The 16,297-nt window shown below is 49.2% G+C and overlaps 1 pseudogene; it reads right to left on the bottom strand.

The window, feature by feature from the left end:
• Nucleotides 1-3,578: 3,578 nt before the first annotated feature.
• LOC119251979 (antigen peptide transporter 2-like) lies at nt 3,579-15,517 on the bottom strand (annotated as a pseudogene).
• Nucleotides 15,518-16,297: the final 780 nt, after the last annotated feature.

The following is a 16,297-nucleotide window of genomic DNA, read 5'->3' on the forward strand; positions in this document are numbered from 1 at the left end:
GAACTGAAAACTGCATTCCTCCTTTTGATTCACAACTTCCACGTGACTGCAAGCAGCTACCCCACCCAGCTGGGACAGATAGGACTTAAAATTCAAGACTGTTGGGCCTCCCCTGGTGGCTCAGGCAGTTGAGTGCCATGCTGTGAAGCTGCCCGCAGCCTCTGCAGCCTCTGCAGCCTCTGCAGCCTCTGCAGCCTCTGCAGCGCTGGTTCGATTCCCATCGGCCGGCGAGGGTCCCACATGGCGCAGCAGACCTCTCTTGTCGTGCCTGCTGCTCCTCTCAGCAGTGTATTTCATCAGTCTGCCTGTTCTGTTCCCTGCTCTGTCTCTGGTAAATTCTCTCACCCTCCTGTTATAGGGCAGCCCCGATACAAAATGGGGTGCCTGACTGTGGATCCTCACCCACGCGCTTAAACGGACTGCAGGCACACACAGAAGGTTAATAAAAGGTTTATTTACAAGGGAAGGGCAAATGAGGAAATGTACAGCTCAGGGAGAAAAATGGGAGACAAAGTTTTAAATGCGTCCTACCTGATCCACCGAATGGAATCCCAAATGGCACTCTGAGAGCTGTCTGCAAGCCAGGAGCCATGAAGCCAGGAGGGGAGCGACAGAGCAAGAGACCCCAAGGCCCACGTGTTTGGTTTTTAGACCCAACCTGGCTGTTTAACTCCACCCTCAGGTTCCAGCCACCTTCCCTTTGGTGGTGACAGGATTTGTCTTTCCCAATGTCCTGATGGCTTTGGTCTGGAGTGGGGGTGGGTTCCACAAAGCCTGTATGGGATTAGCTCAGAACATCCTTTTCCCCTAACACTCCCATGCATCTGGACTGTACCCTGGTCCTTGTATAAATACATACATACATACATAATACATACATAAATAAATCTTTAAAAAATGAATAAATAAAAAAATATTTTAAAAAAATTCAAGACTGTCTCCACACTGGGCAAAGTAAAGGGGGTGGAGATTGTGTTGGGTTCCAAAGAAATTGATGAAGGCACATCTCAAGTTTCCCCCTGTCTATTACCTTCCTTTGGAAAGGGTAAACTGGGACTTAGTGGGAAAGATACTGATGGTAAGTGACTAGAAGGGAAAATTAAGGGGCAGGGAAATGAAATGATATTGAGGGTTAGTAGGGGATAAATAAAAAGAACTAGAACTCTGAGACAAACCAGAATTATGATTATCTGTGGTAGTAGGCAGACCACACTTGTAGGGATTTGTCTGTCTTGGCTGAATAGTCTTACTGTCAGGAAACATTTACCTGTGTCTTGCATAAGGCTTACCTGGGAATTTCCCCTGAAATAACAAATGTTGGTGACATTTAAGATCCTAATTTCTGTTGCATTTCCTACACTAAATATCAGGATATTTGAGTTTTCATCCCAGCATTATCTGTATGAGTTCAGGCCAGTTTCCCTATCTGTAAAGTGAGATTTCACTGCTATATCACTTTAAAGATGCCATCCAGGTTTAAAGTATTATGATTCTGTGGGTGTGATGATACTGAAGCTTGCAGAGGATTTTAACAGATTCTAACAATTCGTCTTCTTTCATGAGGGGTTGCAGTTTCATAAGGTTGGGGGAATATAAGAATTATCATTCCCATTTTAGAAATAGAGGAAGGACATTTGGTAGGGAGAAAGAGGGATCAGACCCACCTTCTGTCTCTCCCTAAATGCATATTTCACCCTCAGTGACAATGGAAAGATAAATAGCTGTGGGGCAAAAAGGCAGCAGCAGGGTGAGTCAAAGGTTTGTCTGCAAGAGAAATTCCCTACTCTGGCCCCACCCTACTCCCAACACCTGCCAAGCAAGAGAAATCCAAAACAGCAGACGTTCTGGCTGGCTTATTGCCAGTGCTGGAAAGTACCTGCTCTTCCTGGGAATGTGCAAATTTCACTTTCCTAGAAAAGGAACCTTCAAAGGTAAGTCCCGCCAGACAGCAGTGATGTGCACCGTTTTGTATTTTCAATATTGAATGCACAGGGAGAACAGTGGAGGAAGGAGATTAGTTTATTTATCCAACAGCCATTTATTTATTGTCTACTATGAACTTAGCTCTGCGCCAGGTGAAGGTATGACGCTTAATAAAATACATTGCCTTTCCAGGAGCTCCAGGAAAGGGCACTTTCTCTCACTGAGGATATAAGGGGAAGCTTCCTGGAAGACCAAAACCCTGAGTTAAGACTTGGAGAACTTGGGTACATCAGGGAGGTGTTGCAGGGAATGGCAGGGAAAGTTTGCCACCACATGCAAAGAAAGTCTGTGGAGCTAACTGCAACAGGAAGGGGGAGACAATCAGGTTGGAAAACCTGGAGTGCCCTCAGGGAGCCCTGGGCAGTAAGGGAGGATGCGCAATGGAAGGATTTTACAGAAGTGACACAGACCTCTGTGCCTTCTAGAAAGAGAAGAGACTTCATGAAGAGTGGCTAGAAATGGTGATCAATTCTGGCGATGAGAAAACCTAAAACTGTGAGTGAAAATTAAAACAATTGTACAAGAGAGAACATAATGGATTCAGAGGCACTCAACACTAGAAATAAATGAGTTTTATTTGATCTCAGTATGAATTAGAGATTAGGGACACAAGAGGCAATGTAATTTATTGGCTGGGATCATGAACTCTGGGGTCAGGCCTGGATTCAAATTCGAAATCCACCACTGTGTGACCTTGAGAGAGTTATTTAATCTTTTCCAAATTTGGTTTCCTCTCTATAAAATGGTTTTAGTTTTCAAGATAAGGATTAATAAGATAATACAAACCTCCTAAGTTTGAGGATCAGAATGAAGTAAGACAATAGATGAAAAACACATCGTGCCTACTCATTAAGCTCTATAAATAGTAATTATTATCAGTGTTTTAACACTGGAAATTACAGAACTACGAGCAAGCTTCCTTCTACTTGAGTTTCCCCAAAATATCAGACACCAGTGGAAATGGGGGAGGATACAAAAAAGGCAACCTCATGAATATTTATGTCATTTTAGCTATTATGTATCTCAAACAATAGGCTACCCAGGCTACTCTTGTAGCCATGGTTATTAAGGTAAAAAAAAATCACTTTCACTTTTCTTTTTTTTTTTTTTTTAAAGATTTATTTATACAAGAACTGGAGTATAGTCAGAGGCACGGGAGGGTGACAGAACTCACCAGAGATAGAGTGGGGAGCAGAACAGGCAGACGGACCAAAGACACTGCTGAGGGGAGCAGCAGGTGAGGCAGGAGAGGTCTGCTGCGCCATGTGAGTAGCTCCCTGGCCAGCTGGGAATCAAACTGCACTGCAGAAGCTGCAGACAGCTTCATAGCGCGGCGCTCAACCCAATGAGCCACAGGGGAGGCCCACATTTTCACTTTTCTACATTAATGTGTGCTATTTATATATTGTGGAAAAAATATTTAAACTATATTTACCATTCACCACTCAGGGCCAAGAAAAGCACGTGTCTCCATGAAACCAGATATTTGGACACAGACAGCACCGAGGCCCACCAGGAGGAAGCGCTTGCAGTCCAGACAGCCAACCCAGCTCCAGGAACAACGCCCAGGCACAGCCCAGGGAAACTCAAGGCGGGAGCTTCCTGGGGTCATGAAGATGCCCCCGTAATGGGCCCAGAGTCCTGGGGCTCCTGCTGCTGCTGCTGCTGCTGCTGCACCAGTAGGGAATATAGGTCCTGCCCTTCCATGAGCTGGGCTTGCTTCTGCAGCTGCCCCTGCCTCAGCACGAGGATCTGGTCTGCACTCTGAAGTGTCTGCATCCGGTGGGCGATCACCAGCACCGTTAGGTCCCCTCGGTCTTTCCAGTCCTGCACCTGGGAGGGGGGGGTGTCACCACGCTTAGGAAGAGAGGAACAGGCTGGACACCACAGCCCACTGGGCACCCTCTCTATGGTTTATGGTAAAGACCCCGTGAAACATAAGAAGGCAGGGAAAAGCAGAGGAAGCTCCACACTGCCCTCAGTGCTGTGCAGCCAGATGACAGGCAGGGCAGCCCTGGAGGAAACACCACCCGGGAAAGCCCACCAAGCACCTACTCTCCATCCCATCCCCCACCCTAAGAAGGTGCTGATACTCTGTCCACTGGTGGCCATTCAGCCTCCCACTGCCCAGCTCCGCACAGGCTCGTCCTTCCAATGTGACCCCTCAGGCGCCTGTCCCCGGCCCTGGCACCCCGTACTCACAGCCTGCTCACACTGCACGTCCAGGGCACTGGTGGCTTCGTCCAGGATGAGGACGCGTGGCTCCCGCACGAGGGCCCGGGCGATGGCCAGTCGTTGTTTCTGCCCCACGGCCAACAGTTTCCCTCTCTCCCCTACATCTGAGGAAACCAGGGAAATAGCCCTCCTCAGAAACAAGGGACCACCACAAAGTCCTGCCCAAGGGCAGGCCGACTCCGAGCTGGTGTCCCCACACCAGTGAGGAGGTCTGAGGACCTGGGGTAGGGAGGCGCAGGTGGTGCCGCTAGGGGGGCTGTGCTAAGGGGGCTGTGCTGCATCCGGGAACACAGACCTGGGGGCACCGGAGGCCCAGGAGGCCCAGGTGGCCCAGGAGGCCACGTGGTGGGGAAGGCCGGCCAGCGGCAGCTGGGGAAGGGCAAGGGAACGGCCAGCATCGAGTGAAGGGAACTCAACCTCACCCCAAGGGTAAGCTCCAGTTTCTTTTTCGACGGGAGGTACCTGTATTTAGGCCGTGCTCCATTTCATCTATGAACTCATCCGCTCGGGCCGCCCGGGTGGCAGCCAGCACCTTCTCCTCGCTGCAGCTCTTCAGCCCATAGGCGATGTTGTCGCGCACAGACCCCGAGAACAGCACCGGCTCCTGCCCCACCACGGTCACCTGCACAGGGGCACAGAGACAGTGTGAAACCCCCACCTCACACCCTCCTCGCCTCCCTCCCCCAGACCTCCACCATCCCCGCGCTCTCTTGCAGTTTCTTCTCCGTCTCCAACTATAGTGGGAGCCATGCTACTCATGTCATCTGACAAAAGTCCGGGCATGGGGCAGATTTCTGAAAAATCAGGAATCTTGTTAGCTGACTCCAAGATTCTCCTCATTTGTCTATGGCTAGTTTCTACCATTGCTAAAATACGCATTTAAAAGTAAAACTGCAAATACTGATCAATCACTGAATAACCAATTTGATGACAAATGACACTGCATGATACAAATATTACATTTTTTAATAAAATTAGCAGTCCTCTGCCAAAAAGGCAGCAATTCAACATTTGGCTTTACATTAACAAAGTGAAAAAACTTCTAGGAACAAAAGGCTGTAAACATCTATCAGCCAAGTCTTTGATATAGAGATGTGGTCTCCTGAGGCAAGAGGTAATTGGAGAAAGAAATTCCTTTACTTTATAGTTAAAGATAACAGTTGGGTGGCAGAGGCGAGCCATGCTCCAAGTATAAGAAGATCCTGATAAACCAGGAGACGCCATAGTTGATTCCTGCTAAATTCTTCCTGTTTGTTTAGGGCTAATTCCCTTGGATGTGACAATTGGTATGACAGCTGTTAGAGTATGCATTCAAGAATAAGTCAACAGCAATTTTGTGACTGGTTGAGCTAGTAATCACGGCAGCACAAATAATGCACTCGGAAATGGTCAATGTTACAACTACTGATATGTCACATACTGACCATTTTTGAGAACCTAAGGCTATAACCATGCCCGCTCCTGGCCCTGATGAAATATTTGTAGTTCCTTAGAACAACAACCAGCAACCTTATGGAAGATGAAATTGCCCCTTGATCTTAAAGTTAAATACGGAAACTAGGCTGACTAGATAAAGTAGAAGAGTGATAGGTAGAAAACTCTTTAGATTAGGAAACTTCCTCCCTAAATTGAGAGCTGGGGGCTAGGGAAGAGTCAGTGTGGCTTGCCTGGCATGAACGCCCTCCAGGCCCTTGGTTTCTTAATATCAAATCAATATAAAAACAACATACTATAAGTAATGATTTATATATAAAAGCTTTCTGTTTTTTACTTTAATCAATTAGTTATATGTTAGTCTAAACTTTATAGGTTAGTTAGAAAATAATGTCTCCTTTCCCCCAGGTAACTTCCTGCCCTTCGTTTCCCTTAGCCCTTAGTTAATTGTTCACCATGGCGAACTTAGAAACGTTAGTTGCAGACATAGAGGCTTTTTGCTAGTAATACAATAACTGTTGGATTGTTTAAAGTAAATAACCATTTTGAAAACACTTGTTTAGCAACTGTGCCTTCTTTAAGACAAAGAATAATAAATGTTACACCTCTGCCGGAAGGCAAACAGACCCTTGGCAGCTCCTGAAAAAGAACATGTGATGATTATTATCTTCCTACCTTATGCTTGTGTACTCACGATTTGCTTAGTATAAATAAAGGCTGCTGAGACCCTCAGCAGGACGATGCCTGCACCCTGATCAAGTGTCTGCGTCTCCTCATTTCCCCTTCCCCTTTCCTCGTGTTTTCGTGGATGCCTTCCCATCCTTCAGGAACCCCTGACACCCAGACTGCTGCAGCTGGCTCGCAACATCCGACCCACCTGTCGGTGCAGGTAGCCGTGTTCATACAGGGAGAGGGGCGCCCCATCCAGCAGCACCTGCCCCCTGTGGGCTGGTACAGATTCTGCAGCAGGGCGGCCACGGTGCTCTTCCCAGACCCGTTGGGCCCCACCAGGGCCGTCACCTCACCAGGTCGCAGGGTGAACGTCAGCCCCTAGAAAAGCCGGGAAAGAGTCAGGAGCCTCCTTCCTCTCCCCTCTCTTTCTAGCAGCAGGAAGATCAGCTTCTCGGAGGCAAACGCTCCGCTGACCATGGTGCCTGAGCAGCAGGGGTGAGGGCAGAGCCTTCACCTCCCAGCGACCCCCCCAGCCCCACCCCTGCAGGCACCTTGAGCACAGGCCGGTCAGGACTATTGGGGTACGCGAAGGTCACTCCCTGGAACTCCACCAGCCCCCGCAAAGTGGAAGGGGCCAGTGTCCCCGGAGGAGGCAGATTGGGCTTTCGGTCCAGGTACCGGAAAACCTTCTCCGCGGCCCCCACGTTGCTCAGCATGTCCCCACATATGTACACCAGGGTCTGGAGAACAAGAACAGAACAGGTCCGTCCATCAGCGCCACTGGAACCAGATCCCCACGCCCCACACACAGCCTGGCACACCTCACCCCGCGCACCTCCCCTCCTAAAACGATTTTCTGCTTTCCAATGTGTGGTTTGGCTGGAATTTAAAAGCAACATGAATACCCCAGTGTTCCAATTTACAATGTAAGGGTGAAGACAACCACGCTCCCCCCACCTAGCTCTGCCCTGACTTCCAGTCACTGTTTTGTGAACTTATGCGGGGTTCTGCCTCCCCTTCAAAGCAGGCACTCTGCATACCTCATCTTTGTAGCCACCAGAGAGCCGAGCACAGCCCTGCACATATAAAAGATGTTATAAAAATATCTAAGAAAGGGCCTCCCTGGTGGCACAGGCAGTTGAGCACCACACTATGGGGCTGTCCTCAGCCTCTGCAGCACAGGTTTGATCCAGGCCGGCCAGGAGATACCCACATGGCGCGGCAGACCTCTCCTGTCTCCCCGCTGCTCCCCTCAGCAGTGTTTTCAGTCCATCTGCCTGTTCTGCTCCCTGCTCTGTCTCTAGTGAATCCTCTCACCCTCCTGCACATCTGGCCTGTACCCCAGTTCTTGTATAAATAAATATCTTTAAAAAAATAAAATATCTAAGAAATGAATCAGAAGGAGAAAGACAAATATGGTGTTACTCACATGGAGAAACAAAACAAAGGAACTGATTAAACCAAAACAACCCTAGAAATATAACTGCAAAATTGAGGCTACTAGAGGGGAAGGGCGGAGGTGAGAACAAAGTGGGGGGGAAATGGTCTATGGTAAAGAACCATGGGTGCTTGGATAGTGGGGGTGCTGTGGTGACATACATCTGAGGAGGTGTGAGTCTATTCCTCTTAATCATATACAGTGCTGTAAATCAATGTTGCCTCAATTGACTTTTAAATGAAATATTTTACTATAAGGCTGCTTAAAATGAAGGTCTTCCAGAAGTCATCCACACAATTTTCCACTTAACCAGGAAATACTTCCCTCTAAATGCACAAAATCATGTTGGTGTATTCTGTAGGGGTTTGCACTGATTAATAAATACATCTGAAGCTTGGGGGGAAAATCAAAATAAATAAATAAAAATAAATATATCTAAGAAAGTCACAAAATAAATCCAAGATGAAGCAAATACTTAATTTTGAAAACTGGTAAATACAAGGAAGGAAATAAATGTTCATTCTATCTTTCCTAATCAAATTGTACTACCAGGTAACCAAACAGCAGATGAGGGGAAGTCTCCCTTGAGAGGTACATTCCAGCTGATCGAGGAAGGAAAGGTGGGGGGGGGTGACACTTTGCCCATTTTGATGATCTAACTGGCCTCGGCACCAAGTCTCAGTGCTGATGCTTCTCCCACATCTGTAGGCAGACACAGGTACACCGATACACAGGTACAGGAGAGAGAAGCGTAGTACATGTGTACTTGCATACATGTGTGAATGAGACAAGAGGAAATTTGACCACTGATTATATTTGATTCATTTTAGAAATTATTGTTATGTTTTGGGCTTTATGTTGTTGTTTGTTAAGATTTATTTTTATTCATTTATACATACAGGAACTGGGGTGTAGGCCAGAGGTGCGGGGAATGAGAGCATTCACCAGAGACAGAGTAGGCAGAAGAACAGATGGATCTGCTGAAATGCGCTGCTGAGGGGAGCAGCAGGAGAGACAGGAGAGGTCTGCCGCATGGGTTAGCTCCCTATCAGGGGATAGAAGTGATGCTGCAGTGGCTGGTGATTGCTTGATAACACTAAGACTTTAACCCCTGCACTGCCAGGGAGGACCCTTTATGGTTTTTTTAATGTTTATATTCTAGCGATCCATACTGAAATATTTGCATATAACGCTATGTCTCAAATCTGCTTCTAAAAAATATGTGTGAGGGAAGTAGGTGGAGATACAGATGAAACAAGGTTGGCCAAGAGCGACTAATTGTCAAAGCAGGTGATGCAGGTTTGTTATAGTTTATCTTTAGGAGGGGGAGCATGTATTTGAAATTCTTCATAACAAAATGAGTTGGGTTTTTTGCTGTTTTGTGTTCTTAAGGAGAAGAAAAAAAGCCCAAGTTTCAGAAGATCAGAAAGAAAGGGGGTGGGGGAGAGTCAGGGAGAGAGGAGCAGGCATTGCCCGCTGACTCACCTGAATATTCTGGCCCAAATTCTCTTGGTAGAGCAGAAAGGAGAGCAGCCCACCCCGGGAGAGGGACCCACCCAGGATCTGCTGCAGCCCACAGTTCAGCATAAGCACCTTCACACCCAATCGCAGGATCTGGAAGGGAGAAGATGGGTGAGTATGGGAAAAGGGTCTCCCCCTTTCTTCCCCTTCCTGTCTCTATGACACTGAGCAACAGGAGTAGCATCAGGTTGTCTGCCCCCTCCCCGAGCCTACCCACAAGCCACTCAGGCCCTCACCCTCCTAAAGAGCAGGTAGATGGCCCGTTCCAGGTCTCTGCGCCACCTCAGCTGCCGGCATCGTTCAAGGGCCTCCTTATAGCAACAGACCTCCTGCTCCTCGGCCCCAAAGCTGCGCACGGTTGGCAGCCCTCCGACGGCCTCACGCACCACCTGCCCTGCCTTGGCCACTGCATCCTGGATCTCCAGAAGCACCGCCTGGAAAAGCAGGACAGAGATGGAAGAGGTTGACTGGTCAGAGGCAGCAGAACCCCATGTCACATTCCAGTCGTTGGGGTGCTCCCCCAATTTCCCTAAACAATACCAAACTGTCCTCTTTCCCTCTTCCTTACATTACTTTCCAGAAGGACTAATGAGTGGGAAGGAGGTTGGGAACAAAATAAGGCAGAGCTCTCAGTGCTTTTGCTTAAACCTTCATTTGAGGTAATTCATACCACTCCCACTATCTGAATGAAAAAATAAATGTTTTCCAGAAGCAACAGCTAGTTAGAGAAGGTGGAGATAGTCTTCAACATGGATCAAAGATGTATACAAGAAAGCTAAAACCATCAAACCCTTAGAAGAAAACACACAGGGATGTTTCTGACACTAATTTGGTAATGATTTCTGAGCTTTCTGACTCCCATTTTGGTAACAATCTTAGATATGACACCAAAATGAAAAGCTACCAAAAACAAAATTGAATTTGCCAAAATTAAAAACCTTTGTGTTTCAAAGGTTTAGCAACATAATGAAAAATGAAACCCACAAAATGGGAGAAAATATTTGCAAACCATACATCTGATGAAGTATTAATATCAAGAATATATAAATAACTCCTACAACCCAACAATTAAACAGCAATTTAAAATTGAGCCAGGACTTGAATGTTTCTCCCCCCCAAAAAAATGAAAAAAGGCCAAAAAGCACACGAAAAGAAGCCCAGTCTCACACAGCATCAGGGAAATGTAAATCAAAACCATGATGACATATCACCTCACAACCATTATGTCTGTAATGGAACACACAAACACACAGAAAATGATAAGTTTTGAAGAAGGGTATGGAGAAAGTGAAGTGAGTGTGTATTGCTGGTGGGAATGTAAAATGGTGTAGCCACTGTGGAAAACAATATGGGGACTCAAAAAACTTAAAATTACCATATGAATTCTACTTCTGGATATAGACCCAAAACTATGAAAGAAAAAAATCAAACAGATATCTGTGTACTCATGTTCATAGCAACAGTAGTCACAACAGTCAAGTGTTCATCCACAGATGAATGGTTAAATGAGGTCTATGTATCAATGGAATAGTATTCAGCCCTAAAAAAGAAACATCTGACCCATAGATGAATCTTGAAGACAGTATGCTAAGTGAAACAAGCCAGTCACAAAAAGGCAGACACTGTAAGAGAAACCTGGAAGAGCCGAATTCATAGAGAAAGAAAGTACGGGGAGACTACAGGCCTGCGGGAGGGGGAAATGGAGAATCAGTATTTAACTAAGTGGGGGCTCAGTTTGGAAAGTTCTGGAGTGAACTGTGGTGGTGGCAGCACAACACCATGAACATTCTTACCACCAGTGAATGGCACTTAAACATGGTTATAAGGTAAGCTTTCTATAAATATAATTCTATAAATAAAATTTTAAAAAATTAAAAGAAGGTGGAGCTGACATTCCGACTCAGGATTCCTGTAAATTTATCTCCTCCCCTATACACCATTCATACTCCTTCTGTTGATGATAACGGGGATCAGTCTCTACCTAAAATCCTCTTAAGAGGGCTTTCCTAATCATTTATGGAGAAAGTATGTGTGGGCTCTTTACAGAAAAATGTGCTTGCATTCTCTCTCTCTCTCTCTCTCTCTCATACACACACACACACACACACACACACACACACACAGAGGCCTGGGGGATGGGGATCTTAGACTTCTGTGCCTGTCAGAACTGCTGCTCTAAGGATTGAAAAGAGAAGACTCTTAGGGGAGCTTGATCCTTCCAGGGACTCCCCACCATCCACATATACCTGGCGACGGAGGCTGTACACCTTTTCGGCTGCAATGGCAAGAGGCACGTCCAGCAGAGACAGGAGGGTGAGGCCGGGGGACAGGCTGAGCATGAAGCTGTACAGCCCCACCACTTTGACCAGGCTCCGCAAGAACACGTTGGCATTCAGGGTAAGCCAGTCGCTCATCAGGGTGGTGTCCGAGTTCATCCTGGAATTCAGCTCCCCTGAGGAGGACAGAACAGGTGAGGAAGCCCTGTGTAATGCCAAAGCCCCAGAAACTCTCCCCTGACCTTCCCCTCTGACACAGCCCCCTCCTCCAAGTGCCTCCCTCCTCCAGGTGCCTCCCTCCTCCAAGACCCTCCCTCACCTGCGGAGAGAGCCAGGGGGTGCCTCACTGCCCTGCCCCTCAGAGAGAAAGGCCGAGCAAGCAGGCGCCAGGGGAGCAGAACAGGCAAGAAATGTCCAGGGAACCCCAGACTTGGACTCCACCCCACCTGTCTTTGTCTCCTGGAAGAACCCGAGGTCCTGGCGTAGAAGGGAGGAGAAAAGCTGCTCCCGGATCCGCAGGTTGATGTTGGACATGGTGTAGAGGAAGGAGCCTCCACGGCACCCAGCACACAGCGCGCTGTGGGGCGGGGGGTACAACAGGTGAGAAGAGGAGAAACATGCAGTGACGGAGGGAATGGGGGAGCGCAGAGAAGACATGGGATGAAATAAATGCACAGTTGGAGAACTATGGGGGTGGGGCGCGGAAAGAGCAAATAAGATGGAGGGGGACAAGAGGGGCAGGAATAAAGCAAGGACCTGGTGAGCTAGTGTGGGGACAAGATCACAACATGCAAATCCAGGGGTGTTGGTGGGGTTCACTCTGTGGGAGGTCCAGGAGAGGACAAACAGAGTGAGAAGGTGTGGCTTCCGACCTGACCTGCCTGCTTTCCCGCTAGGTCCCCCTCTGCCTCAGTCTCTTTCCTCCCTGTCCCCAAAGTGCCTCTTCCCGGTCCCAGATACTGCGTGGCAGGGACCGCAGCCATGACCCCCTGTTCTCACATTCTCCGGAGCCCCATAGTTTCGCTGTCCTCTCTTCTCTCTCCTCCCTGGAGCTCGAAAATTCCTCTTACACCAACCAAACTTATTATAAAACAAGGAAACATCAAGGGGAAAGCAGATATTTTACAAAATATGGATTCCTAATACAAATTTAATTACTGTGGTGAGGAGGCTGTTGGGACAGCTGGACGTGAAATGATGAGGGTTTGGACGTGAGCACAGTGAGGATGGAGACAAAGGAGCTGTAGCTGAAACTCTGAAAGTAGATATGACAGGGCAAGAGCATGAGAGAGGCACCAGGGGTGCCGCCGCCTGGGGCGTGGGATACCATGGTTCATGAGTGCGAACAAGAAGAGAAGACATGGGCTTCCCAAGTGGCGCAACAAGTTGAGCACAGCACTGTGAAGCTGGCTGCAGCCTCTGCACGCGGGTTCGATTCCCGGCCAGCCAGGGAGCTACCCACATGGCGCAGCAGACCTCTCCTGTCTTGCCCGCTGTGCCCCTCAGCAGTGTATTTCGGTCCGTCTGCCTGTTCTGCTCCCCACTCTGTCTCTGGTGAATTCTCTCATCCCCCTCACCTCTGTCCTTGTATAAATAAATAAATCTTTAAAAAAAAAAAAAAGAAGAAGAAGAGGAAGAGAAGACAGGGAGGAGCATGGGGTTTTGCAACCCCAGGCATGTGGAGTGTGAGATGAGAGAGGCTGTCGATGGGCAGGTGAGGGGGCAAGAGGTTACAAGACTGCTGCTGACACAGGGGTCACCTACAGAGAGGGGCTGAGTTAGCACAGGGTGGGATGTTCTTAAAATCTAAAGAACTGATTTGTGAGGAAAGTTATTATTTAAGGGTCCAGAGTAGGTAGAGAGGATTGAGAAGAAGAGAGACATAAAGGCTCACTGCAGAAAGAGATCAATAATAGTTTATTCAAATGACAAACACTGCAGAAAAGCAAAGAGAACTGAGAACTGATTTTTTTTTAAGCCATGGACTCATCAATAAATGTACCTGTGGGTGACTGATGGCAGCCACGAACAGCAAGTACAGAATGAAGGTGTGAGGAAGAAGTGGTTTGGGGCATTCTAAATGGAGTCTGACCATAATAAAGGTGTGTTATGGGGAGGGAGTACCACGGGAAGGAGAGTGAGGTATGAGTATAATTATGCTTGGGAGCGAGCACCTCCTTAAATTTTGCACCCAATGTGCACCCTGTCCATTCCTGGCAAATAAGAGAAAAAGAATGAATACGCTTGAAAAAAAAATGATAAGCTTCAGAGTAAGATCTTCATCCACTGACAAGATGAGTTAGGAGGAAGGGTCAGGAGGGAGAAACAGGCCCAACCTGACTTGGGAAACAAAGCTGGGTGGGAGGTAAGAGACAGGAAAGAGAAATGGGGGTTCAAGAAGAGAGCTATGTTGAGAGACAGCAAAGAGACATTCCACGTGACACCCAAGCCCCCTCTCTTACAACCGCTCAGGTTTCCATCTACAGTAATAGAATGTAAAGTTTGCAGATGTTGGATAAATATGGTGAAATGAGGAATGAATGAAGTGATGTGAAAATAGAATGAGTAACTAAATCCATGCATATTTAAGTCTAAGTATTGGGTGCTTTGTGCACAAAAGGGTCTGAAAACGGAGGTAGAAAAGTGAGGGTCCTTGGAAAGGGGCCTAGCAAAGGACCCAATGGCCCGTCACCTACCTCCCAAAGGAGAAGGCACACATGAAAAAGATGGCACCGGCAAAAGCATCAGGGTCAAAGTCACCTCCCAGGATGTCAATCACACGACCAGAATAATGTGGGATTGATATCTCACCTGAAAGAGGCGGGAGAATACAGCTGAAGGCACCGCCCAAGGGGTCTTTGCCCACCTTCTAGTCTCCATGCCTCTCTTGACTCACCCAACACCGCAAGAACAAGGAAGATGAAGGCGGCGATGAGGAAAGGCAGGTCTGGCCTGGAGAGCCGCAGCAACCTCCACATCAAGGCTTTGCTGTTCTCCTGGCCCTGGTCTCCCTTCTGGGCTGCAGGAAGGCTCAGCACAGCCCACAAGGCCCAGCCTAGCCCCGCAGCCCCGTACTCCAGCAGCAGCCAGCTCCAAGAGGCGGAGGCCACTCTGGCGGGGGAGCACTCAAGGCCCCGGGGACCAGCGCCCTCAGGGAGAGAAACAGAGGGGTCACCAGGCACAAGGGGGGCAGCAGAGCCCCCAGCATCCCAGCAGCCCTCCCAGCGTCAGCAGCCACCACAGCCCTCCGAGTCGCAGCGCCCCCTCCAGCCACAGGCCTGGAAGGCCCCGGGGCAGCAGAGACCCCAGAGACCCCTGGAGCAGCCAGAGTAAGGCCAGATCGGCCAGCAGCAGGGAGGCCCAGGGTGTCAGGTCCGGGAGCCGCATGGCGTTACCTGGGGGTGGAAAGTGAGGTATTGGCGAGGCGGAGCCCCAGCCCCTGTCCCAACTTCGCCACCCTAACTCCACCCATCCCGTCCGTAGGTTCTCATTGTATCCAATCCTGCCCAGAAAGATACCCTGGGGGCCCGCGCGCCCCAGCACCTCCCTCCTACAGCGGCGGGCATGCTGCGGCTGGGGCGCCGAGGAGCCCGGCCGCGGGTCCCCCGTCCTTTTTAACCCCTTGCTCCCGCTGCCGGCGAGCTCCCAGGGGCCCGGCGCCGCCTGCCCGGCTCCCTGGCCCCCCACGGCCCCTCGTGACCCGACGCGGGGGCACGGCGTGGGCAGGGGAGAGCCGCAGCCCGCTGGAAGGTGGGCAAAGACCCCCGGCCCGGCGGCTCCAGCTGCGTCCTCCCGCCTCGCCCAGGTGCGACGTCAGCCACTCACCGGCCGCGGCTCCGGGTCCTCCGGCTAAAGGCTGAGGGCAGCGCTGGAAGCGCCCGCGCCGCCTCGGCTCCACTTCCCCTGCCCAGGCTTTCGCTTTCGCTTCCCGGCAACGCCTGATTCCAGGCGCGGCCAGAGCAGGAGCGCGACACCCGCAGACGCAGAAACCGATCCCAGCTCCTGGGGCCCGAGCCAGGCCCCCTGTGAGTCACGAGCCTTTGGCAACACTTACCTGTAATAGGAAACTCCTGCGGTTTCGAAAAAATGCTAAAGTTCTTTCATAAGCTGGGATGCGTTGTAATCGAAGAAACAGTGATTTTTTTTTTTATTAAAAAAAAAGGTTTATTTATTTATGCAAGAACTGGGGTACAGGCCACAGGCTCAGGAGGGTGAGAGGATTCACCAGAGACAGTGTGGGGAACAGAACAGGCAGACGGGCTGAAAATACTGCTGAGGGGAGCAGTGGGCGCGACAGGAGAGGTCTGCTGCGCCAGGTGGGTATCTCCCTGGCCGGCCGGGAATCGAACTCGTGCTACAGAGGCTGCGTACAGTGTCACAGCGCTGAGCCACCAGGGAGGCCAGCAGTGAATTTTCTTATCTCGGACTCTGAACCTGTTTTTAGAAAACTGTCTGCCCTCTTCCCCCATTTGCAAGGCCTTGGGGTGAAAACAGATCCCCATTCTGAGCAAAATACACAAAGCATTTCTCCTAAATAGAAATCGCTAGCACCTCTCACCTAAGTGGGTTTCCACGTGGAGATTGGCGCCTGAGAAGGCCCTGACCCTTCTCAACACCACACCCTGGGCAGAGCACACCTTCATATCCCTCATACGCTCCAATATATGTTGGGAGGCCTTCAACATAAGAGGGAAGTGGACTTTGTTTCTTGGTCTATTTTATCATTAATGAAAACAGT

The sequence above is a fragment of the Talpa occidentalis genome, unplaced genomic scaffold, assembly GCF_014898055.3.
Source record: "Talpa occidentalis isolate TD23 unplaced genomic scaffold, MPIMG_talOcc4v2.1 talOcc4.2, whole genome shotgun sequence".
In the NCBI taxonomy this organism is placed as follows: domain Eukaryota; kingdom Metazoa; phylum Chordata; class Mammalia; order Eulipotyphla; family Talpidae; genus Talpa; species Talpa occidentalis.